Source organism: Chelonia mydas, chromosome 2 (genome assembly GCF_015237465.2).
Source record: "Chelonia mydas isolate rCheMyd1 chromosome 2, rCheMyd1.pri.v2, whole genome shotgun sequence".
NCBI classification, from domain to species: Eukaryota; Metazoa; Chordata; order Testudines; family Cheloniidae; genus Chelonia; species Chelonia mydas.
In genome coordinates this window covers 93,869,503-93,894,822 of record NC_057850.1, presented here as the reverse complement: position 1 = coordinate 93,894,822, position 25,320 = coordinate 93,869,503, and the positions used below count along the sequence as shown (strand labels likewise).

At 39.4% G+C, this 25,320-nt stretch overlaps 1 protein-coding gene and 1 long non-coding RNA gene across 2 annotated transcripts in view; both read right to left on the bottom strand.

The window, feature by feature from the left end:
• CCDC102B (coiled-coil domain containing 102B) overlaps nucleotides 1-25,320 on the bottom strand; it is a 341,519-nt gene that overhangs the window by 178,699 nt on the left and 137,500 nt on the right. The gene's annotated exons all lie outside the window — the stretch shown is intronic.
• On the bottom strand, nucleotides 1,565-17,172 carry LOC122464511. The gene is made up of 3 exons (XR_006288606.1): nucleotides 17,161-17,172; nucleotides 16,378-16,381; nucleotides 1,565-1,919 (listed from the first exon to the last, which is right to left on the bottom strand). It is a non-coding gene; the product is annotated as an uncharacterized LOC122464511 (long non-coding RNA).

Below are 25,320 nucleotides of genomic sequence, written 5' to 3'. Positions count from 1 at the left end.
GAAAAGTGAATGTTAAGTGCTAGGTTCCCCTGTATAGACTCAGACCATCTCACCATGCCAGCTACAGTATATGCACTGTGTATGACAATAGAGGAAGCCTGGCAGAGTGGAAGAACACAAGGAAGAGCTGTTCTGTGCAGTACATTACCCTTCCAAAGCTTTGGAAGTTAAGCAGAAATTGGCCATGGTAGTTATCCCTACTCAAGCAGCATTAAATCTTATGAGCTTTTTGTGTCCCCTGTTAGAGAGCTTATTCCTTCACTCTCCCACTTCCCTGGTCCTTCTCGCATGAACAGAGAGCAACAATACCCGAAGTCCGAAGGTGCAAACAATTCGATGTTTATTGGGGTGAACTTCCAGCAAGCTTAAATACAAGTTCCTTTTCCTTATTTTCGAATCCCAACTTACTTCCTGTTTGCCCCTAATTTATATAGTAATATTCTTAGCTATACCTTAACCAATCATTCTACTGAAATTTAACTAACCAATCCTAACATATTGTAACATGATTAGCTAACCAATTATATCCCACCACCTTAATTAGATTACACCCAGCAAAATTAATTATACAGCAGACAGAAACAATCACAGGACCAGACAGAGATTATACAGACAAACAATAGCAAAGTGGGAACTCTAATGACAAAACAATACAGAAGTGAGGATTTCACATCCCAGCTATTGATAAGTGAGTTCTTGCCAGACAGGATGCTATCAAACTAAGTTTCCTTTTACATTTTCTAGGCACTTCCCTTTCTCTGGAGGTGATAGGAATTATCAGGACAGGATTGTATTCCTAACAGCCCAATAGCACCTTCTTTCAATGTGACTAGTTTGGAATGTGAGGATGTGACTGTTCGCTTCCTGGCTTATGGCTGCCTCTGCTGCTTAGCCAAAGGCCTTAGCCTAAGAACAGGGCCTCAAACTGTCACAGTAAGAGAAGGCCCTTACACCAGCAGACAGTGATTTTGATTCTTTCTTTTATACCTCTAGAACTAGCCAAGTGATAAGAATACCCCTAAATTCTTAAAGTACAGGCCTTTACAGACAGGCCTGAATATCTATATCCCAACATCCCCCATCAGAGTAAAGCTCTGATCCTAGGGAACATTGGTAGTGGGACACAATATCCAGTTCTGCAATCTGTGTTGGAGCAGGAAAGGCCATGGAACAGCCATAACAGTAGGCAGGATCCTTACATATATAATGTATGGTGTTCCCAAAGAATAAAAACAAGGCACTATTATCACTTCCATATTTTAACCCTTTTCATAAAAGTAGGTAGAAATATTTTTAAATGCTTTTAATCTTATTTTTTCCCAGCATTAAATTTCTTCATGCCTGTTATATTTTTATTCTTACATTCTTATCTTAACACTGCAAACAACATATTCTTATCCAGTTAATATACTGCTTTAAACAAATAACATACAATGTGTATATGTGTCAATACGAAGGCCACCATACAGATCAAATTTATGTGTAAAATTTGACTTAAATACATTTAACTGACTCAGAAATAAAATAATGGTTATGCTTTTGCCCCTCTTTTTTAAAAAAAGTAATAACTAGAAATTTTATCTTCCCTAGTGAGAACTCATTTACTTGTATATCACTGGTGTAGAACTGATCCATGAAATTGTTTTTAATTGTTCACTTTATTAATATAACTTCATAAGTAAAGTTTTATGAATGAAACTACATTCATTCATTAAACCAGGTACCCCAAGAACTGGCTAACTGAGTTTCACTTTGAATCCAATTGCTGCTCAAATCACTGACACTGGCACTGCTTCAACATTGTAACTTCTGTTCACTGTTTGCCCTTCCTTACACTTGTCTATGTTGTAACCCAAACTCCATTTTAACTTCTCCCAAACTCCATTTTAAAATGCTCACTTCATTTTTGCAAAACCCTGCTGTAATGTTATTAGTTTAGTTTAGATGTGTGAATGAGGCATGTATGGATGATGGAATCAAACTTCAGCCTGTCCTGATTAAATAAAGTGTAAACACCAACAGCTGAAGATGCAGACAACAGCCCTGACAAAGCAAAAAGAGTCCACCCTAAAAAGAAAAAGAAACATCAAAGCCAGCTCCTAGGCTGAAAGTCATGTCTGCAATTGACGGGTGATCAATCACACCGAACTCAGAGGCAGCGTGACACAGCAAGACCTATAGACTCTGGATTCAAACTAAAGCCTACAAAAAGAATGGGTGAGATGGAAGACTTGGGAGGGTAACATTCTGCTGCCAACACGGAAGGGTATTGGTGCATGCCCAACAGAGACCCAGTTCTTCCTTGTGCCCGGCTTTCCTGGCCAGTTAGCCACCACAAGCTACAAACCCAAGCCACGAACTTAAACTACATTCAGGACTGGTAACTATCTAGCAGCTGCAGAACATTTGATGTGTGTATGTACATAGGTATTAGTTATTGGTCTTAAATCAAATTGTGTTATTATAATAAACGTGACATCTTATCTTGTCCCCTGAAACGATCCTGTGTAATTTTATCTGTATAACACTGGCTACGTCTCTGAGATTTTCAGGAGCAAATATATATGTAATCTAAGAATTAGAATATATTTCATGTAATGAGCATGAAATAAGGTTGGCTTTCATTAGATCATATCGCTACATACGTTGCGGTTGTGACCAGTGATGAGCTGCCAAAATCTTAATGGGTTGCCTCCTCAACCTGCGAGGGGGTCATTGCCCACCCCCGCCCCCGGGACTCCTGCCCCATCCAACCCCCCCACGTTCCTTGACGCCCCCCCTGAGGACCCTTGCCCCATCCACCCCCCTCCCCTGTCTGCCCCCAGAACCGGGGAGGAGGGTCTCGTGGGCCATCGTAGTGGGTGCCCACCCCACTCCTAAGAGCCAGAGGCACCTGCTGGGGGACAAGGTGGGGAGTCACCTGGCAGCTCCCAGGAAGCATCCGGCAGGTCCCTCTGGCTCCTAGGGGCACAGGAGCGTAGCTAGGGCAGGAGCAGGGGGCGCGGCAGCTCCCCGCACTGATCACATCAAAAGTGGCGCCATAGGTGCCGACTCCCTGGGTGTTCCGGGGCTGGAGCACCCACAGGGAAAATTTGGTGGGTGCAGAGCACACACCGGCAGCTCCCCGCCTCGCACCCGGACCCAGCTCACCTCCGCTCCACCTCCGCCTCTTCCCCTGAACGCACCGCCCTGCTCTGCTTCTCCATGCCCCCCCACCCCTCCCGCTGTTCAGAATCAGCTGTTCAGCGGGAAGCCGGTGAGAACTGAGAAGCAGGCCGCAGCTTGCCACTCAGGCCAAGGGTGGCGGAGGTGAGCTGGGGCGGGGAGCGGTTCCCCTGCGCACCCCCCTAGGTTACTTGCTGCGGCGCAGGTGGCCCTCCTCGTGCGTCCCCCCCCCTCCGAGCTCACCTCCGCCTCCCTGGGCCTGAGTGGGAAGCCGCCGCTTGCTTCTCAGCCTGTCCCGGCTTCCCGCGCAAACAGCTGATTCGCGGGAAGCCTGTGGGGGTGAGTGGGGGGCAGAGAAGCAGAGCAGGGTGGCGCGTTCAGGGGAGGAGGAGGAGGCGAGGTGAGCTGGGGCTGGGGGTGGGGTGGGGAGCTGCCGGTAGGTGCTCTGCACCCACCAAATTTTCCCCTTGGGTGCTCCTAAGTCGGCACCCTTGCGGAACAACTGGTTCTAAAAGGGCTTCTAAATTTAACAACCGGTTCTAGCGAACTGGTGCAAACCGGCTCCAGCTCACCACTGGTTGTGACCCTTAATACCCCATGTTCACACCCTATACACGTAATCTTTGTACAAAATATGCCTTTTGCTGTGTCATTTGAAAACTAACAACATTCTGGTCAATAATATGGTAAAATGTATTTAACATTATATGTAACGTTATGAATTCCCCTTGTAGGGTGTCACTAGTATATGTTCCAGACCAGACACCCATGTCTAGATGAAGTTGTTAAACAAGTCTATCCCGGACAAAGGAATGTAGTTTCCCCACATGAGAGTAACTTCTAAAGTACTTTGAAAGAGAATGAGAATGTATCTACATATCACATAAACAGACCCAACAAGCTAACTGGGGGGAGAGGCAAACCTTATACTATCACTGTTGGGGAGGAGATTGACAAGATCATGTCCAATGTTCATTCAGTTGCACCAGAGGGGCCAGGAACCAAATAACGTGCATGTTAGCAGACAGCTACAGCAGGGAAAGAAGCAGCAGGACACCTCCTTCAAGACAAACAACACGTTGCCCACCTCACAGTTCAAAACAGACTTTTGTCTGGAGGTGTCCTTCAGAAGAATCCACTTCAAAAGTTCATTGGAATATAAAAGAGAGGGGGAAAGAAACCCCAAGTTATCTATCTTTCACCTAAGATGACCAAGCTACCAGCCCTTTGATTTTGGGGGCTAGATCCTGACACAGGGGTTGGTCAGCCATCTTGATGGAAATACACAGTGAGGATTTTACCTTGAACCAAGTCTAACTTAAGTTTTAGTTACTGGAAAGTGTTTTATCTTTATTTCTCTTGTAACCATTTCTGATTTTAATCCTTATACTTGTACTCACTTATAAGCTCTCTCTTTGTCATTATATAAACTTGCTTTATTTTTAACCTAAACCAATCCAATATTATGTTTGAACCGAACTGTTTATTAACTCCAGTTACAGTAATAAATTATTGGATGTTGACTCTTTAAAGGAGCAATGAACATTAGCATTCCTCTGATTGTTTCAGAACAGGGCTGGACATTTCAGATCACATGTTTCTGGGAAAATTCAGGGCTGGGGAGAGGAGGGAGTTAAGCAAGGCTGCTGGATGCCTGTGGAAGTCTGTGGTACTGCAGAGAGGTTTCAGGATCCAAAGTGTTGGACCAGGGCTCCCCAGTACATAAACATAGAGTGCATGCTTGATGACGACTGTGGTCATCACAGTCAGACAGCTACAGCAGCAACACATTGTGAGTCACTCAGAGTAACAGGATAAGCGGTGACACAACTCTACATTGATCTCGATTGCATGCCAGAACATGACAGCAGATCATTAATATAAAGGAACAGATGGTGAATAATGACAGAGTCATCTGTGGAAGAGGTTTCGGCTGTCACATAGAAAAAATATATATTTTTTTCTTTATTTGCCATAAGCTTGGAAAATTCAAGAGAGTTCTTTAAACAAAATTCTAGAAAGGAACTTCACTCTGATCTGAAAGATATTTCCTCTGTAACATTAACAGGTGAGCTCTAGTTCCAGGGACTCTTGGGAGGAAAAGGGCATCCCAAACATACTTAGGTCACCCCAAATTTCTTCAAGATTCACATTCAGATACAATTTTGAGTGAACACTGCCTACTTCTGGGTTTCAATTGGGGTAAATTAAGGTGAGACTTCATGGTTTTGATAGGAGCCCCAAACTCTCACAATCCATAGATTCATCTAATCTGGCCTCCTGTATAACAGAAGCCATAGAACTTCCCCAAAATAATTCCTAGAGCAGATCTTTTAGAAAAACATCCAAACTTGATTTAAAATAATAATAATAGCAGCCACGCTTTGTGGCTGCAGTCAGTAAACTCCAGAGCTTCAACCATCTCAATCCATCTTCGATTAAATGCTGAAATCAGTGACTTTAGCAGGGATGTTTCTTTGGGTCACCAGATGTTTGGTATTGCTTTAATAGCCTTTCTGTTTCTGGTTTACAGCATGCAGTGCATCCTTTTTGATAGCTGTAGAGGATGTTTATCCTTGCAGCGATTCAGATCAGATGGATGAAATGACTGAAATTGTCAGACTTTGGTGGAATTATGTTGATGGTGTCCTCAATTGCTACAAGGAATCCTGGCCAGTTTGCCTTTCAAAAGTCCCATCATAATTCTGGGTGATGGTATGATTTCAATCCCAGTGTGCTCTAAAGGAGACGGGACTTATGAGGAAATGACACAAAGATCCAGTATGCCTGCCACAGATGGTAAATTAGGGGTCTTTGCTTGTAGTTTATTTCTTGGGAAAAGATGAAGTGGCCTGCTAACTAGGGCTGGTCAAAATTTTTGATAGAATATTTTTCCAGTGGAAAATGGTGTTTCATCAAAAGCTAAGCATTTTGCAGAAAAGTATTGATTTTGTCTAACTTTGAAGTTATTGAAATTATTCATTTGTGTCCAAGTCTTCTTTCTTCCATGGCAACTGTTATGACAAGGTTTATTCAAAATGAAGAAACAGTTTTCTCAAGTCCTTTCCCCCTGCAGTCTGCCACATCGTCACTCAAATTACATAGGACTTATTAAAATCTCCCATTAGCACTAAGGTTTGCTTCTGAAATTTGTTCCTGAAGCAATTCATCATTCTTTCTTATGTAGTAATCTATATCAGACCCCTGCTTTGAAATCCCAATTGTTTTCTCTCTCATCCTAAACCATAAAACTGAATTGTTCCTGCTTCCTTCATGTATTTCATTACATGTATAAATGTTTGATATACAGCACAACTCACTTCCTACTTTCCATGCTATGAAGAATGTATCCACGAAAGTTAGTGTTATTGCAGAAAGCTCCTCATCTCTTTATTTCTCACATTCCTACCTATTTTATAGATGCATATAAGAGTTTCATTGCTTATGTCTTGTTATAGAAGAGTATCCTTGGCTTCAAGATGCCCAAACAAACCTAATAAAAATGAAAAATTATTTTCAACACGGCAGCCTGTGTTGGTACCAAACTGAAGCATTAGTGGCTCTCTTCATTATATCATTGTATCCAGATGGACTTCAGAAAGCAGACTGAGGAAAATGTGTGAGCCCATTGATCTCTCAGCTCCTATCATCAGTGTCCATGATATAAGCTTTAAACCCTCAGTACCAGGAGATGGGAAGTGCCAAGGCATTCACACTTAGCATCTGGAAACATAACTTCTTGTGTTTAAAGGCAATTTCTTCAAATCATAGTACATGGCATCAGTACATTCTGTTATAAAATCTAAAGATGTAAGACAATTCAGAATTGCAGATACCTTTTCACCTGTCATAAAACTAGATGGATTTGAAGATAGAGTCATCTTGTTAAACTTAATCATTTCAATGAATTGTAGTAATTAGACATAGCAAAAGTGATATCAACCGAACTATCCCACATTATCATTTCCAGCAGTTCCCATTTCAAGGTCAACATTTACCAGAGCTATTGATAAGAGCCAGTTGTTGAATTTATAAAGAGCAATCAATGTATGTCTGACAACGGCAGAGCATAACATTCAAGAGCAGTTTACCCTTTCTCAACAAATGTAAAGCAAAAGCCATTTTTTCTCTTTACATACATTTTGGGTGAACATGAATATTTTTTCTTTCACAGGACCTGTCTCTCAGTAAATGCACAGGGTGGCCTAGCCTTAGCTTCCCTCCCCTGTATCACTATTGCTGCTCCAAAAGCAACCACCTGGTTGAGTGAGGCACCAGGATGAGACACATGCGCTGGGCTTTCAGATGTTCTGGGGTTTAGGCTTTCTGCCAGAATCAACCTGTACAACAGAAGCCACAGGTGGGAAACACTGATTTTCAACAACCTGTAAATGGACCACAATTCCCTGGGAATGACGAAAAAGAACCTCCTTGATCTAAGAGCTATCAGCTTACTGCAAACAATAGAGCAGTGACAGAGTCTCAGAAAAGGTCACAAGATTTCTTTTTTTATAAGGAATATAAATAGAGGGGTCACTGCCAGCTCACCTTATATTGTATGTTAAATATTCTGAATACTACTTCCTTTATAACACTGTTTCTGCTTAATTTATACTACCATATTTGTGCTAATAATGTTGACTTCAAATCCTGCTTCGTTTATGGCAGACTTATAAATACAGCTAATTGAAAGAATTCCAACAAAACATTATTTTGTCAGAATTTGTCAATTGTCTTCAGAACACATTCCATTTCTGCCAATCTGCTTTAGCAAAATTCTGATTGAAAACCAGGCATGTTTCCATCACAAACCTGCCTGATTTTCTGAGAGCTCACTTTCATGGATCCTTGGCAGCCTACCTACTGGGATAATGGGGATTCCAGGGCTTCTAGGCTCTGCGACCCTAAACAAGCGCACCTTGTGTACTGCTCCAGGCTGAGACCCACAAGCCTTCCTGGGTCTGTGACTCCCCAGGCAACCCACCACACCACTCTGGGCCCACCCTGAGCCCACCACCCTGGGCTCCATTCCCTTTCACAGAAAACTGTGATTTAAAAAAAAATCGTTCTTGAGTGGCTCAACATCAAATTGCAAAATATATCAAAATCCTCCACAAACCAGAATTACCTTTCTCCACACTACTCTGTTCAAAAATATCTAAGCTGCTAACAGGAATTTGGAAGTTTAATTCTTTCATTCAAAATTAATGGAGTGCAGAGAAAGGAAAAGAAAGCAAAATATGGGAAGGAATGGAAAGGGAATGAAATTAAAAAATTAGGATAATAATGCCAAAAAGAAATGAAAAACATACAAACTCATTGTAAATACATATAACACAGGTATTACCTGCAAGGGTAACTGTGACAATTGCATTGGACAGCTGGGGGAAAGTTACTGGTTAACAACTCTGGGACAAATTCAAAAAGTGCCAAGTGCATGACTTGAAGTCAGTGGAAAATTCACTTTCAAAGAACTGGTGTGTTAGGATCTTCTCCTCTACACTTTCAACATATGCAAGAGATTTCTATTGAGAGTAAAGGTTTTCTTACATTTTATAACACATGAATAAAATTATAAAGAGAGGCCATATAGGACTTTTTATTAAGTTAAATATTTTGTTCTTCGTTATTTGTATTATGGTAATGCCTAGTGACCCCAAATGTTGTGATAGGTACTAAACTGTCATGGGATAAGAGGGAAGGTCCTCTCATGGCTCAGTGATTGGTTAAAAGATAGAAAACGAAGGATAGGAATAAATGGGCAGTTTTCAGAATGGAGAGAGGTAAGTAGTGGTGTCCCCCAGGGGTCTGTACTGGGACCAATAATGTTCAACGTATTCATAAACCATCTGGAAAAAGGGCTAAACAGTGAGATGGCAAAATTTGCAGATAATACAAAACTACTCAATATGGTTACGTCCAAAGAAGACTGCAAAAAGTTACAAAGGGAACTCACAAAACTGGGTGACTGGGCCACAAAATGGCAAATGAAATTCAGTGTTGACAAATGCACTGTAATGCACATTGGAAAACATAATCCCAACTATACATATAAAATGATGGGGTCTACATTAGCTGTTACCACTCAAGAAAGAGATCTTGGAGTCATTGTGGATAGTTCTCTGAAAACATCCAATCAATGTGCAGCAACCATCAAAAAACCAACAATGCTGGGCATCATTAACATGACAGGAAATATCATATTACCTCTATATAAATCTTGGGTACACCCACATCTTGAATACTGTGTGCAGATGTGGTAGACCCATCTCTCTCTCTCTCTATATATATATATATATGAGGGCTGTCAAGCAATTAAAAAAATAATTGTGATTAATTGTGCAATTAAAAAATTAATGGTGTGATTAATCACACTGTTAAACAATAATAGAATACCATTTATTTAAATATTTTGGGTGTTTTCTACATCTTCAAATGTATTGATTTCAGTTACAACACAGAATACCAAGTCTACAGTGCTCACTTTGTATTTATTTTTGATTACAAGTATTTGCACTGTAAAAAACAAAATGAATAGTATTTTTCAATTCACCTAATACAAGTACTGTAGTGCAATCTCTTTATCATGAAAGTTGAACTTACAAATGTAGAATTATGTACAACAAAAAATAAAACATTGTAAAATTGTAGAGCCTGCAAGTCCACTCAGTCCTACTTCTTGTTCACCCAGTCGCTCAGACAAACAAGTTTGTTTACATTTGCAGGAGATAATGCTGCCTGCTTTTTGTTTACAATGTCACCTGAAAGTGAGAACAGGCATTCTCATGGCATGGTTGTAGCCAGCGTCGCAAGATATTTACATGCCAGATGCGCTAAAGATTTATATGTCTCTTCATGCTTCAACCACCATTCCAGGGGACATGCGTCCATGCTAATGATGGGTTCTGCTTGATAACAATCCAAAACAGTGCAGATGTCACCAGCAGAAGGTTGATTTTCTCTTTTGATGATCTGGGTTCTGTAGTTTCTGCATCAGAGCGTTGCTCTTTTAAGACTTCTGCAAACATGCTCCACACCTCATCCCTCTCAGATTTTGGAAGGCACTTCAGATTCTTAAACCTTGGATTGAGTGCTGTAGCTATCTTTAGAAATTTCACATTGGTACCTTCTTTGCGTTTTGTGAAATCTGCAGTGAAAGTCTTCTTAAAATGAACAACGTGTTTTGGGTCATCATCCAAGACTGCTGTAACATGAAATAGATGGCAGAATGCGGGTGAAACAGAGCAGGAGACACACAATTCTCCCCCAAGGAGTTCAGTCACAAATTTAATTAACACACTATTTTTTTTTAACAAACGTCATCAGCGTGGAAGCATGTCCTCTGGAAAGGTGGCCAAAGCATGAAGGGGCATACAAATGTTTAGTATACCTGGCATGTAAACACCTTGCAATGCCAGCTACAAAAGTGCCATGCAAATGTCTGTTCTCACTTTCTGGTGGCATTGTAAATAAGAAGAGGGCAGTAAACAAACTGTTTGTCTTAGTGATTGGATGAACAAGAAGTAGGACTGAGTGGACTTGCAGGCTCTGAAGTTTTACATTGTTTCATTTTTGAGTGTAGTTATGTAACAAAAAAATCTACTTTTGTAAGTTGCACTTTCATGACAAAGATATTGCACTACAGTACTTGTATGAGGTGAATTGAAAAATACTGTTTATTTATCATTTTTACAGTGCAACTACTGGTAATCAAAAACAATATACACTTTGATTTAAATTACATCACAGAATACAATATATATGAAAATGCAGAAAAACATGCAAACTATTTAATAAATGTCAATTGGTATTCTATTTTTTAACAATGCAATTAAAACTGTGAATAATTGTGATTAATTTTGTTAATCGTGATTGATTTTTTGAGTTAATCACGTGAGTTAACTGCAATTAATCGAAGAATTAGAAAAGGTAGAGAAAAGGGCAAAAAAATTGTCAGGGAACAGCTTCCATATGAGGAGAGATTAATAAGACTGAGATTTTTCAGTCTTGGAAAAGAGATGACTAAGGGCGATATGACAGAGGTCTGTAAAATCATGACTTATGTAGAGAAAGTAAATAAGGAAGTGTTATTTACTCCTTCTCATAACACAAGAACTAGGGGTCACCAAATGAAATTAACAAGAAGCAGGTTTAAAACAAAGAAAAGGAAATATTTCTTCACACGACACATAGTCAAGCTTTGGGACTCCTTGTCAGAGGATGTTGTGAACGCCAAGACTATAACAGGGTTCAAAAAAGAACTAGATAAGTTCATGGAGGATAGATCCATCAATGGCTATTAGCTAGGATGGGCAGGGATGGTGTCCCTAGCTTCTTTTTGCCAGAAGCTGGGAATGGGCAATGGGGATAGATCGCTTGATGATTACCTGTTCTGTTCATTTCCTCTGAAGCACCTGGCTTTGGCCATGGTCAGAAGACAGAATACTGGAATAGATGGACCTTTGGTCTGACCCAGTATGGCCGTTCTTATGTTCATACATTAAGAGACCGTCCCTTCTCTTCCCTGATAAAACAAGACAGGTGAAGGGTTGGGGGAAGGAATATAACATACAAGCAGAGTGAACAGTTGTGCTATGCAAAAGTTAGTTTCATGATTTTTTTAATGGGTTTATTGGGAAGTAATTAGATAAAGTGAAAAAAAGGAAGGGAAAGGAGATATTGAGTTGTGAGGAAAGGAGACGAAAGGGAGCATGGTGGGCTGGTGGAGTGAAGATAAAGGAAAGAGACTAGAGTTAGAGTCAACAGAATCATTCAGTGCAGGGAAAAGAACATCAAGAGCAAATTCTGAATAAATCAGTTGGCACTGATGATGTTTTCAGCATCTGAAGGTTTCTGCTGCTGCCAGATGAAAACTTAATAGACATTTTCAATAATCATTTTTTGAGAACCAACATTACTTTTAATCCTGTTGGAATCACATTCTCTCCCAACAAAAATTATGGAATTTTCAATTGATTTTCAGATTAACTTAAAACTAGTTTCCTGTTTATTAAGTCTAACTTGTGTTCTTTCAACTGCCACTAACCAGAGAGCAGAGAAATCTTCAGAATTCTGTCACTTATCCATCAGGAAAAAGCTAAAAAACCCTTCCTCTTCCTTTCTGCCTAAAATAGGGTCATTGTGGTTGCCTAGATACCTGCTGATGCAAGATGTATGCTCAAAAGCAAATTGGTCTGTTAAAGAGCCTGATTTATCATCAGTAAGTACTAATCTTAAGTGAAAAGCTGTCTAATGGTATCTTCAAAATGTCTGTATTCTCACTTCAGAGAAAAGACTAATTTTAGTTATCATACATCAATTGCTATCTTCCTCCCAAATTCACTGATACAGAAAGGCAGAGAGGCAATATTCCCTGTACTGGAAAAATGATATAGAAATTCATCTTGTTAGCAGTGACCTTTAATACACATGTTTAGCATTATAATCCATCTTCTCTCAACCCAAATGAATCCAAGAGACTGTTGCTTCTTAGATGTATCTTGAACCCTAACAGCAAACAGAAGATAAGTTTTCACTTTAAGAAACCAGCCAAACAGAAGTCATAGCACAAAACACCCCCACTCTGTGGCTGGTTAAAAAAAATATTTTGTTAAAATCAGATGTGGAATAAGGGCTTCATATTCTCCATGTAGTTTCTCAGTCCTTGCTTGTTTATTTTTCTTATCAAAAGATTGAGGAAGTCAGTCTCTAAACAGTAACAAAGAGTGTCATAAGGCAATGAAGGACCCTAGAGATTAATTGCTTAACTATAAATGCACAGATAAAGTGATTCCAGTGTCTAAGCCAAATGAGAATAACAAATAGGTGCTGACACAGAGACTGAAGTTTTATGCAGCTGCTTCATCTTGCTGGTGTTGAACCAAGATTAGACTGTTGGAAAACAGATGACTCCAACTGTATAATGGGCTGATTAAACAAACTTAAAAAACACCAAGGAATGTCATGAGATTTTACAGAGATCAGAAAACTTTAAAATTGACTTTGTAAGAAAGACATACAGCAATTGAGCTAAATAAGCCAAGGAGTCACACCAACTAGCAGAGTGGCCAATGGTAGTTTTGTTGAGAGCATAGAGCTGTCCCAAGCTGTCCCAAACTGACACAGGCACCTGCTGGCATGTCTGAAACAGCCTGCCCTACAATCCTGACAGTGTATCCATTTAGCTTTATGAAAGAAACCACTACAGTTGAAAGTAACTGATAATATTGGTTCAATACCAAAACTGTGCTTTAAAGTGTTAAAAGCCAAACAGTGCAATTTTTCTTTAATATCAGTTTCATACACTTATTATTGGAATACTTTGTATCCCGTATTGTAGTTTCTCCACAAGATCCTCAGTTCCTTTGAAAAATGCAAGAACCTGCCAATTCTTCTGAAACATCTTCAGACCAATAATCGTTTGTGACAACCTGCTAATTTTATTTTCTAATTCATGTATTGATGCTGTAAAGGTACCAAAAACTCACCTTATTAACCACATGTGTCATTTTATTGAATATAATTAATGAATAGATAATGGAATCAAGTAGCAGGTTACATACCGGAGGCAAGTAGTGGAGTTGGGGATAAACCAGAGTGAGGATCAGAATCTAGATTTCATAATGAGGGAAGGTCTGGAGTGGAACCAAGCAGGTAGTCTGCATTATGAGTCAGACAGTTCCCACTGATGACTTCCTGATTTATGTACCAGCAGGAGCCAATCAGTGGAGTGCAAGGGTCCACCACTCAGACCCCTCTGGGTGGTGAGTCCTGCATTGTCTCGCTTCATAAGGTCTGCTGCGTAAACCTGACCTGCGCTTCTGACGGTGATGTGCAAGTGTTGGTAGCACAGAAGCCCTCCATGGTCCCAGGTTCTGGTTCTTGCACCTATATCTTTACTATTCTTATGCATACATGAATGAGTCGGTGAGGCAATGTACAACACCACAGACTAGATGATCATGGTGGTCTCTTCTGGCTCTAAAGTCTATATAAGAAAACTTTGATTGCAGTTCCACAAAGAGTCAGCTCTCCCTGGGCTGCTGCCAGTCTCAGTCAGCTTCTTTCTTCCTACAGCTTTTGCTCCCACCCCACTGTTTCAGTCTCCCAATTTCTTTCTCAGTTTTGGCTGCTACTTCCAGGTCAAATTATGCTAGCCTTACTCAAAAAAGTAGTCCCAGTATATTCACATAAAGGAAGTACAGTGTAGGCTTCTATCTCTGTACGTTAGGCCTTGCTCTCCACATTGGTTTCCTGTGTTGCTCTGCTACTGCTAGAGCTCCTTGCTAACTCTTTGTAAGCTTTATTTTTCCTATGTCAGTCCATTATACCTCCAGTCCATATCTCTAACCCCACTACCAAAATTCATCCCACTTAGATTTGTATTGCAAGCTTTCAGTCAGCCAACACAAATCAGGAACTAATATTTAAAAGTAGGCTTCACAAGTGGTAGGAAAAGTCTGGGAATCAAGCAGTAGTACTCAATGTAGAGCTGGTCAAAAGTTTTAATTTAAAAGTTTTTTCTGGAAAAATAGACTTTTTTTCCTATACCAGAAAGTTTTGTAAAATATTTTATTTCCGAGCTTCTCATAAAAACCGAAAATTTCAGGATTTTGTATTTGTTTTTTGCCACCAGATGCAATACAATCATTTCCCCCCATTTTTTTTTTCATTTCTCTTTTTATCATTTTAACTTTTCAAAACTTAGAGAAGTTTTGAAAGTTAGAGTAGCAAAGAGGAAAATGAAAAAAGGAGCGTATATGGTATGTGGGAAAAATAGGGGAAAAAAACAAAATGAGATTTTTGAATTGTGAAAAATTCAAAAATGTCAGTGTTTTTGAAAAAATGTTTTAAACATGAAAAAATGTTCTATTTTGAACCCCATGAAATGGAAACAATGTTGCTTTTTTCTCTTTTTTCTTAAACCAGCTCTAACTGAAAGAGAGAACTATGGGTTATGGTAGACAGCAAATTAGACATGAATTTGTCATTTGCATATGCAGACAATCAATCAATATCAGCCTTCAGTGAAATTTAAAATGAAAGCGACAATGAGAAAGCTCTTTAAAAAAGGATGGATTTTCAAATTGCTAAGATACATACTTTATGGTTCCAGGAACAACTGGAAGATTTCACAATGCCTATTATGTTGTCTTTTCACTCAGGTTGGATGAGTCATGAGATCTCTTCAAACCTAACCTCTGATTTTTTGCTTGAAATGTAGATCTTTTAGTTGACTGTCATGCTGAGATCTTCATGTTGTTCCATTCATTTTATGGGAGATATATTTCAATACAGATTAATACATGTTAATTAATATAAAACTTGAATATTCAAACTTCTCCCATACCATCCTGTCAAATTCTGTAAAACCACCACTTTATTTTCATTTAAGTTCCTTCTAAAACTCAGCTGTTCCATAATGTATACATCCTGACAATGGCTAGGCAGGCAGAGAGCTGAGATCACTAACAATTGGCTAACAATTTACACATGATATTACATTTATTACCCCATCCCCCTCAATTCATCCTGTCCCAGCTGTTTGCCTCATCCACTTGTTGAGTCTTCTCTAATAGAAAGCAAAACGTATGGGACACAAACTGTTATTTATTATATGTCTGTACTGTGCCTAATACAACAGGACTCAAACTTGGGACTGGCTTTTAGATGCAACAGCAGTTTCAACAGCAGTAACAGAGGAGCATGATTATATGAATTCTTAAAAGATATTAAAGCTTGAAGAACAGTAAGGTGACTCATTTAGAAGTATATTTACGAGATTTTTTAAAAAGTAGATATTGCTGAGGTAACAAAGGAGCACATTTGTTTTGTTTCATGCTTGTATGTTTCCACAGGGTAACAACATCTCTTTTCATTGAACCATCATTTCTAATTTGGTTATTAATTTTGCCAGCTTGATCTTTAAAGGTGGCCAACTATCAGAACCTAACACCAAGTTCTACACAGTCTGTTCATGGTTAACTTTTAGCTGTTGGCTGTTAGGGCCTTTTTTGATCTCTCTCTTATAATTGCCAGATGAAATTTCCTTTTCAGGATGTTCCCACCATATTTACCTTTAAAAGTACTCATTCTCATTCCCTTTTCAGAGATATGTAGGCAATTATTCCATTTTAAAAATTCATGTGGGATAAGATTATTGTAGAAACTTAAAATTAGTACACCAGAAGTCGGTCCAACAAAAGATATTACCTCACTCACCTTATCTCTCTACATTGTACAAGGGCATTTTACATAAAAAACAGCCATTCCGGGTCAGACCAATGATCCATCTAGCCTAGTATCCTATCTTTTCTGACCGTGGCCAATTCCAGATGCTTCAAAGGGAATGAACAGAACAGGTAATCATCAAGTGATCCATCCTGTGTCGCCTATGCCCAGCTTCTGGCAAACAGAGGCTAGGGACACTTCAGAGCATGGTTTTGCATCCCTGCCCATCCTGGCTAATAGACATTCATGGACCTAGCCTCCATGAACTTATCTGGTTCTTTTTTTAACCCTGTTATATAGTCTTGGCCTTCACAATATCCTCTAGCAAAGAGTTCCACAGGTTGACTGTGCATTGTGTGAACAAATACTTCCTTTTGTTGGTTTTAAATGTGCTGCCTATTAATTTGATTTCATGATGCCTAGTTCTTGTGTTATGAGGAGGAGTAAATAATCATGAAACTAACTTTTGCATAGCACAACTGTTCACTCTGTTTGTATGTTATATTCCTTCCCCCAACCCTTCACCTGTCTTGTTTTATCAGGGAAGAGAAGGGACAGTCTCTTAATGTATGAACATAAGAACTTAAGAACAGCCATACTGGGTCAAACCAAAGGTCCATCTAGTCCAGTATTCTGTCTTCTGACCGTGGCCACCAACATTCTGTTAGTTTTTTGATAGCTGTTGCACATTGAGTGGATGTTTTCAGAGAACTATCCACAGTGATTCCAAGATCTATTTCTTGAGTGGAGACAGCTAATTTAGACACCATCATTTTTTATGTATAGTTGGGATTGTCTTCCAACATTGAATTTCATCTGCCATTTTGTTGCCCATTCACTCAGTTTTGTGAGGTCCCTTTGTAACTCTTTGCTGACTGCTTTGGATTTAACCATCTTGAGTAGTTTTGTATCATCTATATATTTTGTCACTTCACTGTTTACCCCCTTTTTCCAGATCATTTATGAATATGTTGCACAGTACTGGTCTCAGTACAGACCCCGGGGGACACCACTGTTTACCTCTCTCCATTCTGAAAACTAACCATTTATTTCAACTCTTTTTTTCCTACCTTTTAACCAATTACTGATCCATGAGAGGACCTTCCCTCTTATCCCATGACAGCTTACTTTGGTTAAGAGCCTTTGGTGAGGGACCTTGTCAATGGCTTTCTGCAAATCTAAGTATACTACATCCACTGGATCCACATGCTTGTTGACCCCCTCAAAGAATTCTAGTAGATTGGTGAGGCATGATTTTCCTTTACAAAAACCATGTTGACTTTTCCCCCAAGAAATTGTGTTCATCTATGTTTCTGATAATTCAGTTCTTTGCTATAGTTTCAACCAATTTACCTGGTACTGAAGTTAGGCTTACTGGCCTATAATTGCCGGGATCGCCTCTGGAGCCTTTTTTACAAATTGGCATCATATTAGCTATTCCCCAGTCATCTGGTTCAGAAGCTGATTTAAATGTTAGGCTATGTATGCTGGAATTCGAGGTGCTGTCGGTGCTGCCACACCTCCTGGCTTGAAGTGGTTTCCATCATATATGGTGTTTACAATTTGGTTCAATGGCTCTCAGCACCTGCACTATAAAAATTGTTCCAGCACCCTGCATACCAGTTAGTAGTTCTGCAATTTCACATTTGAATTTCTTCAGAATTCTTGGGTGAATTGCATCTGGTCCTGGTGACTTATTACTGTTTAATTTGTCAATTTGTTCTGAAACCTCTAATTTTGAAGGAGACTCCAAACATTTTGCACAAATCAATTAATATTCTTCTGCTGGGGACAGTAAACAATTAACTCTCATTTATTTACAGATTTTTATATTTGTTTTTGAGCTATATGTGTTATTTCATATATTATATTTTAGATAATGGTTCTTTTCAAAAAAGGAATCTAACTACTTGAATTTCCAAATCTATAAGTTCCCTGGCCATTGATGCTTCATGTTTGCATAAAATTTGTTAAATCTGAAATTAATATATTATGCAAAATACACTCACAAAATAATACAGTTCCTGACCCAAAGAGTTTAAATCTAAGCAAAGGTAAAACATAAGAGATTATAGACCATGGTGGAGTGGGGATGTTAGAACAAGAAGTACAACAGTAGGTAGTTGTTTGGTTACTTAAATTGAAGACACTCTAATTTGTTCTAATGTATACATTTGTCCTTCTTTTAAAGAATTTCCCAAACCTGTCAAAGCTAGAGATAAATTCAGCCCTTGCAATAAGGTTTACTTATATAATGGGGAAACAGAGGATTATAACAAAATGCAGCTTAATAAACATGGAAAGGAAATTTGAAAACTCTCTTCTTTTTAAATTTCACAGGATGGGTGACTGTTACTTTCCAGTAACCAGGATCCTTTAATGTGTCTCAGTTTGGAAAATCAAAACTACTTTTCAAAAGTCTTGGCCGTAGAAATTTGCATACCAGGACAGATTATAGTCCATCTACTTTCATATTCTGTTTAAAACAGTAGCTTAACCTTCAAAAAAAGGAGAGAAATACTTGGATAACCTGGCTTACAATGCATATGCAATACTACATTATGCGTAGTAAAGGTCATCATTTTATTCCAAAAGAACCACTGTTCAGAAACAGTATATCTGACTTAATTATTTCCTTCCATTCAGACAGAGGCGCATTGACTTCAACTAACTTTTCACAGTTGTCAAGAAGTCTAAAGTAACCAAATGCCTTTACCACTTTTCCTTCATGCATTCAAGCAGCATCCTCTGCATAGCAAGACGATATCTATGAACAGAAAAGTTGAGAGACTTTTTATTTATTTTTAAGGAAAATGAGTAGCTCAGCAGTTTCTACCACAAAACAGCAAGTTTGGCCAATTTTGGGCCACAGATGCCTCATCATTCTCATTAAATTTAAAGGTTTTCTTTAGGAACTAGAAATTTATCATCATGCAATTTCTCTGCTACTGCAAATTCAGAATGTGTCTCAACAGCTTCATCCTACACTGTGTAGTTGACTGTTCATGGGCAATACTAATTTCTTGAATAGAAGGCTAAAAGCTCTTTGCAATGCTGCTGCTGCCCCCACACTTCTTGATGCCAAATTCCCTTTGGATTTATGTCACAAAAGAGATCGTGAAATAAACACAAAGTACTGGAACACATGCAGACCTCCCCACACGTATCCTTTCTGTGTTACTAAGACTGTGCTACTGCAACACACTGTACCTAGTACTCATTATGAAGGAATTTCAACTAGTGCAGAATACAGAAGACATCTTTTAGGGTAGTCACCTCATCACTATATTTCACATCTGTTCCATACTCGCCACAGGCTACCAACTAACTTCCAACTTCAAGTTCCTAGTTATTATATGAAAAGTTAATTGTCCCCAGAATGTGGGCAAGATTATATTCTGTAATCTGCCACTCATTCTGTAATTTGATCCCACCAGAAATACAACATTCATGGCTAGATGTGGGCTCTCTCTTCATCAAAGTTTTTCTCTAATGGCTCTTACTGGAAACCCATGGTTTTTAGCACACTGACTTCTGTTTGTCAAGATGTTTTGGATACTGGTGGTGAAAAAAGAAAACAATATTCCACTCCATCTGTCTCAAAAACACTGTAACCTAGTTCCCTATGTGTTTAGTGATCTTGGTCCCAAAAATCTTCTTCAGTAAATAATCAATAGACTTCTTTTCCAAGGCCCTTAGCTGTATGCTCCCACAGGTTTAATCTTCTCAGGATCCTTCAGACAGCATTTTGTACTTTGATGCTATCCTTCTAATTATTCTCTTAGCAGCATACTTCTGTTGCTTCCTCTCAGGAGTTGCCATATAGGGTATTAGACTTCTCTCACTCTCAGCATGCTTTCCTAAAGCATACTGACAGCCAGGGATCCCCACCGCCACTCTTTCATGGAATGAAACCAGCTGGATCCTTCCCTAGCCTGAGGTAGACACAAACTTTCTAAAGTCTGCTTCCTGGTAATTTCTGACAGGGCTTGGTTTTTTCTTTCCTTTTCCCCATGCAACAGATACTACTACCTTTGTTGGTCTGAGCTTCTCCTTCTCTACTCCCTGGGTTCCTGACAACAGAGAACAGCAGTTGGGTAAGTGAACAAAGACTACCTTTTCTTGGACTTAAAGGTTTTTTGCAGTAAAGCACAAACATAAAGGTTTTTTGCAGTAAAGCCCTTGTATATGCACCCAGAACACTATCAGAGCTACATTTTGTAAACATTTAGTATTCAGAACAGTGCTTAAAGCAAGAAGTGTCACTGAAAGGATCGGGTCCCCATCATATGGAGAAATACAGTAGATTTCAAAAGTCCTCAGTGTGACTGGAATGAGAAGATACCCATTTGATTGTGATATATTGATAATTCATCCTTTTTCTGTTCATTTTCACAAAATTTAGGAAGGATAGATAGATTCTTAGGAATACTGCCATATGCTTTGGGAACTTTAAAATAAAATACAATCAAATCTGATGAAAGTTGGAGAAATAGAGGATGAAAGTAATTTAGGAGTCGGTAATGAAAATGCCTCAGTTAAGTGGCTAGTCAATCTAACTCTGGAAACCAAAAGGAAATGGATGCAAGAGTTAGATAGAAAGCTGCAGTGAACCATGGCAGATATCAAAGAGATTTTTTGCAGTGAATAGACTAAAACTAAAACCTAAACTGAAGTTCTGTGTCATGACAACTTTCCATATGAAAGAGAGAGATGACCTTTCAATGGATAAGGAGAGAGGAGATTTTTGACAGTTTATGTCTGTGTCAAATCCCTAGTGTCAGATGCCACAGGAGAGTTGCTTAACCTACCAATCATTTATTACAAACAAAGGATATGGCAGTGACTTTCCCCTGATATCCATCTCAGCTTTGTGTCTAGCTGGACTGGAAAAAAAAATCAAAGGATGTGAAAAGCAAAGGACATGGAAATTAATCTAGCATATTGTAAATTGACTAAGACTATCTGAAGAGAGAATAATGAGAGCAGGCTTAGGTAGTGATAGGTGAACCTCAGAAGGTTCAGTTTAGATATTTATTCATACTTTCAGGCTCCCCTCTCACTAGACCCAATGGATAATCATACTTCCCAACCAAATCCTCCAGCAAGCCCTAGCTCCTTCCTGCTTGCTAGTTTAAAGAGAGAGACAATAAGTGAGGTGGAAAGAGAGATCAGGTGGGGAAGCCCAATGGTCTTTTCTCCCATCTGTTGGCTATTCTTTATCTTTGTAAGGTGACCAAATGATATGTTCCTAGCCATTCCAGGTAGCGTGCATTTTAAGGGGGGTGCTTTTCTGCAGTTTTACCCAGCAACCCCTCCACGGGGTCCCACTGATCTGCAATTGAAGCAACACTCTGAATCTTGTGCCCTCCTATGAATGACAGTTGTGAAATCCTATTTACAGAATGTCTCTATTGCACAATTAACAGAATTAAAAGGAAATAGGATGAGGGAGTCCTTAACTCTATTTTCCCCAGATCTCAGGATCTATCTGAGCTCAGTTTGACTGATGGGGGTGAAAGATTAGGATCATTTCTTTCTTTAACCAATTTTGACTAGTCCTTCCTTAACCAGAAGCAAATATAGAAGAGGCAAAGGACTGGAAGGGACGTCCAAAATCATCAAGGCAAGAACAGGTAGACATAAGCTTATATGTTAATTCTTTAACACTTAGGCCAGGTCTACACTACAAACCTATACTGGTATAACTACATTGCTCGGGGGTGTGAAAAAAATCCATATCCCTGAGTGACGTAGTTATACCAACCTAAACCCCCACATGTAGACAACACTATGCAGATGGGAGAGCTTCTCCTGCTGACACAGCTCCCTTCTCGGGGAGGTGAATTAACTACGTCGATGGGAGAAGCTCTCCCATCAGCACAGGAGCATCTTCACTTAAGTACTACAGCGGCGCAGTATGCATCCGATGAAGTGAGCTGTAGCTCACGAAAGCTCATGCTCAAATAAATTGGTTAGTCTCTAAGGTGCCACAAGTACTCCTTTTCTTTTAGCATTTTGAATGTAGACCAGCCCTCATATAGAGAGATTGATTACAATACACTTTTTAACCTCTAATAAGTGGAGTTAGAAACACATTTTCTTTTGAATGATGAAAAAAATAAATTTTTCTCTTAGAAGCAAGATGGGTGAGGTAATATCTCTTATTGGACCAACTTCTGTTGGTGAAAGAGACAAGCTTTCCAGCCACACAGAGCTCTATTTCAGGTCTTAGAAAGGTACTCTGAGCGTCACAGCTAAATGCAAGGTGGAACAGATTGTTTAGCATAAGTACTTAGCACATATTCTAAGGACCATTCAAGGTGAAGTGGCTTGTTAACACCTCTGCAGTCATAGGACAAAAAGAGGGGGTTAGGCTATGTGCACACTGCAGCTTGTCAGTATAAATCAGGGATCGGCAACCTTTGGCCCGCGGCCCGCCAGGGTAAGCCCCCCAGAGGGCCAGGCCAGTTTGTTTACCTGTTGCGTCCGCAGGTTTGGTCGATCACGGCTCCCACTAGCTGTGGGAAGAGGCGCCCAGCACATCCCTCCGTCCACGCCTCTTCCCGCAGCCCCCATTGGCTTGGAGCAGTGAACTGTGGCCAGTGGGAGCTGCGATCAGCCGAACCTGCGGATGCAGCAGGTAAACAAACTGGCCCGGCCCACCAGGGGACTTACCCTGGTGAGCCGCTTGCCAAAGGTTGCTGATCCCTGGTATAAATTATGTCACTCTGTTACAGATTATTGTAATAACAGGTTTCACAGTAGCAGCTGTGTTAGTCTGTATCCTCAAAAAGAAAAGGAGTACTTGTGGCACCTTAGAGACTAACAAATTTATTTGAGCATAAGCTTTTGTGAGCTACAGCTCACTTCATCGGATACATTCAGTGGAAAATGCATTCCACTGAATGCATCCGATGAAGTGAGCTGTAGCTCACGAAAGCTTATGCTCAGATAAATTTGTTAGCCTCTAAGGTGCCACAAATACTTCTTTTCTTATTGTTGTAATGAGTTATAAGTTCAGTGTCAGTCCCAGAATATTAGACAGGCAAGGTGGGTGAGGTAATATCTTTTATTGGACCAGCTTCTGTTGGTGAGAGAGACAAGCTTTCGAGTTTACGCAGAGCTCTTCAGGTCTGGGAGGTGTGCTCAGAATGTCACTACTAAATGTCAGGTGGATAGATTGTTTAGCATAAGTAGTTAATACATATTTCAAGGGACCATTGAAGGTGAAGTGGCCTGTTAACACCTCTCCAGCCATCAACACATCAAAAGACATACCTGGGAGCTTAAATTTATAACTTTGCTAGAAACTAAAAATCATGGACTGAATAGAGACAGTGGATTTATGGCTTATTACAACAATCTATAACACACTAACCCCCCCGCTTCACCCTCCAGCTTCACCCTCTGCCTCCCATTACTGGAGGGGTGTTAACAGGCTTGAAGAAGACCTGTGTATAACCTTGAAAGCTTTTCTCTCTCTCAAACAGAAGTTGGGCCAATGAAACATTTTACTTCACCAACCTTGTCTCTAAGGGGATTTTTTTTTTCATTGTTTGAAAGAAAGACCAAGTTTGAAGGGTTGGAAAATGCAGTTTTAGGTGGTGGGATAATATATTGATATGAAGACTCCTACATGGGTAAAGGATTTTATGTTTTAATAGGCCAAGGACATTTTTGCTTTTCTGTGGTTCTACAAAATGCAGCCACATAACTAGAAGAAGTGGGAGACATATACCCAAGTGAATAGTGTTTTGAATTACATAAAGACAAGAAGCCAAAGATAGAGGAATGGACAATCCAGTTTGGTTTGGTATAATTTAAAATAACTGGTTAAAAGGAGTACTTGTGGCACCTTAGAGACTAACCAATTTATTTGAGCATGAGCTTATGCTCAAATAAATTGGTTAGTCTCTAAGGTGCCACAAGTACTCCTTTTCTTTTTGCGAATACAGACTAACACGGCTGTTACTCTGAAACCTTAAAATAACTGGTTGTTACTTATAGGGGATTTTTTTATAGGTGCTCATTCAGCTGATGTTAAATTGACAGTACTCATTAATAAAACAAACAGTAACCTCTTAATCAAATCTAAGTCATATAGCTCAAGACTGAGAAAAGTCTGTCTATCTTGCATGGCATAATTTGATGCATTAATTCACTAATTTCTAGAGATTGACTCATTTGTGATAAATATAAGATTGGAGGAGCATAAATAATTGACTTTTCTTCTTAAAAGGTGAAAGAAATTTCCCTAAGAAAAAGAGTAACAAAATGCTTCTAATACCAGACGATATTCAGGAAACTTAAAATCACTTCCTCAATTTAGTAAACCACAAATTGAGTTTGTTTTTGTATACACATGAAAACTAGAAGTCAACTGATAATTGAATAAGTATGGTGATGTTAATATCACACATTTAAAAATGTCACGAAGAAATGGACTGACTGACTTGTTGCCCTTATGTCAGTGCACAACGTAGTTTTTTAATAGGAGTCTATCACAGCTTTCCTACAGACCCTCTTTATACAGCAACAATAAATTCACTCATAGGCATTGTTTAGATAAATAAACATTGGTACAGATCCACTGCAGAAGTTCCAGAAGACTGGAAGAAAGCCAATGTGCTTATTTTTAAAAAGGCTAACTGAGAAGACCCAGGTAATTATAGGCCAGTCAGTCTGACATTGATCCTGAGCAAGATAACAGAACAGCTGATACAGGACTCAACTAATTAAGAATGAAAGAAGGGTAATATAATTAATGTCAATCACCGTGGTGTGATTCTATGTCTCTATGATATCCAGGGTCCTGAAAGCATCTCCCTACCACCTGCCCTTAGCATGAGGAAGCCTTGTCTGTGCCTGTTGTGGGTCAGTAGCCCAACTCCACCAGCCTCTGGCAACATAAACACTCCCTTC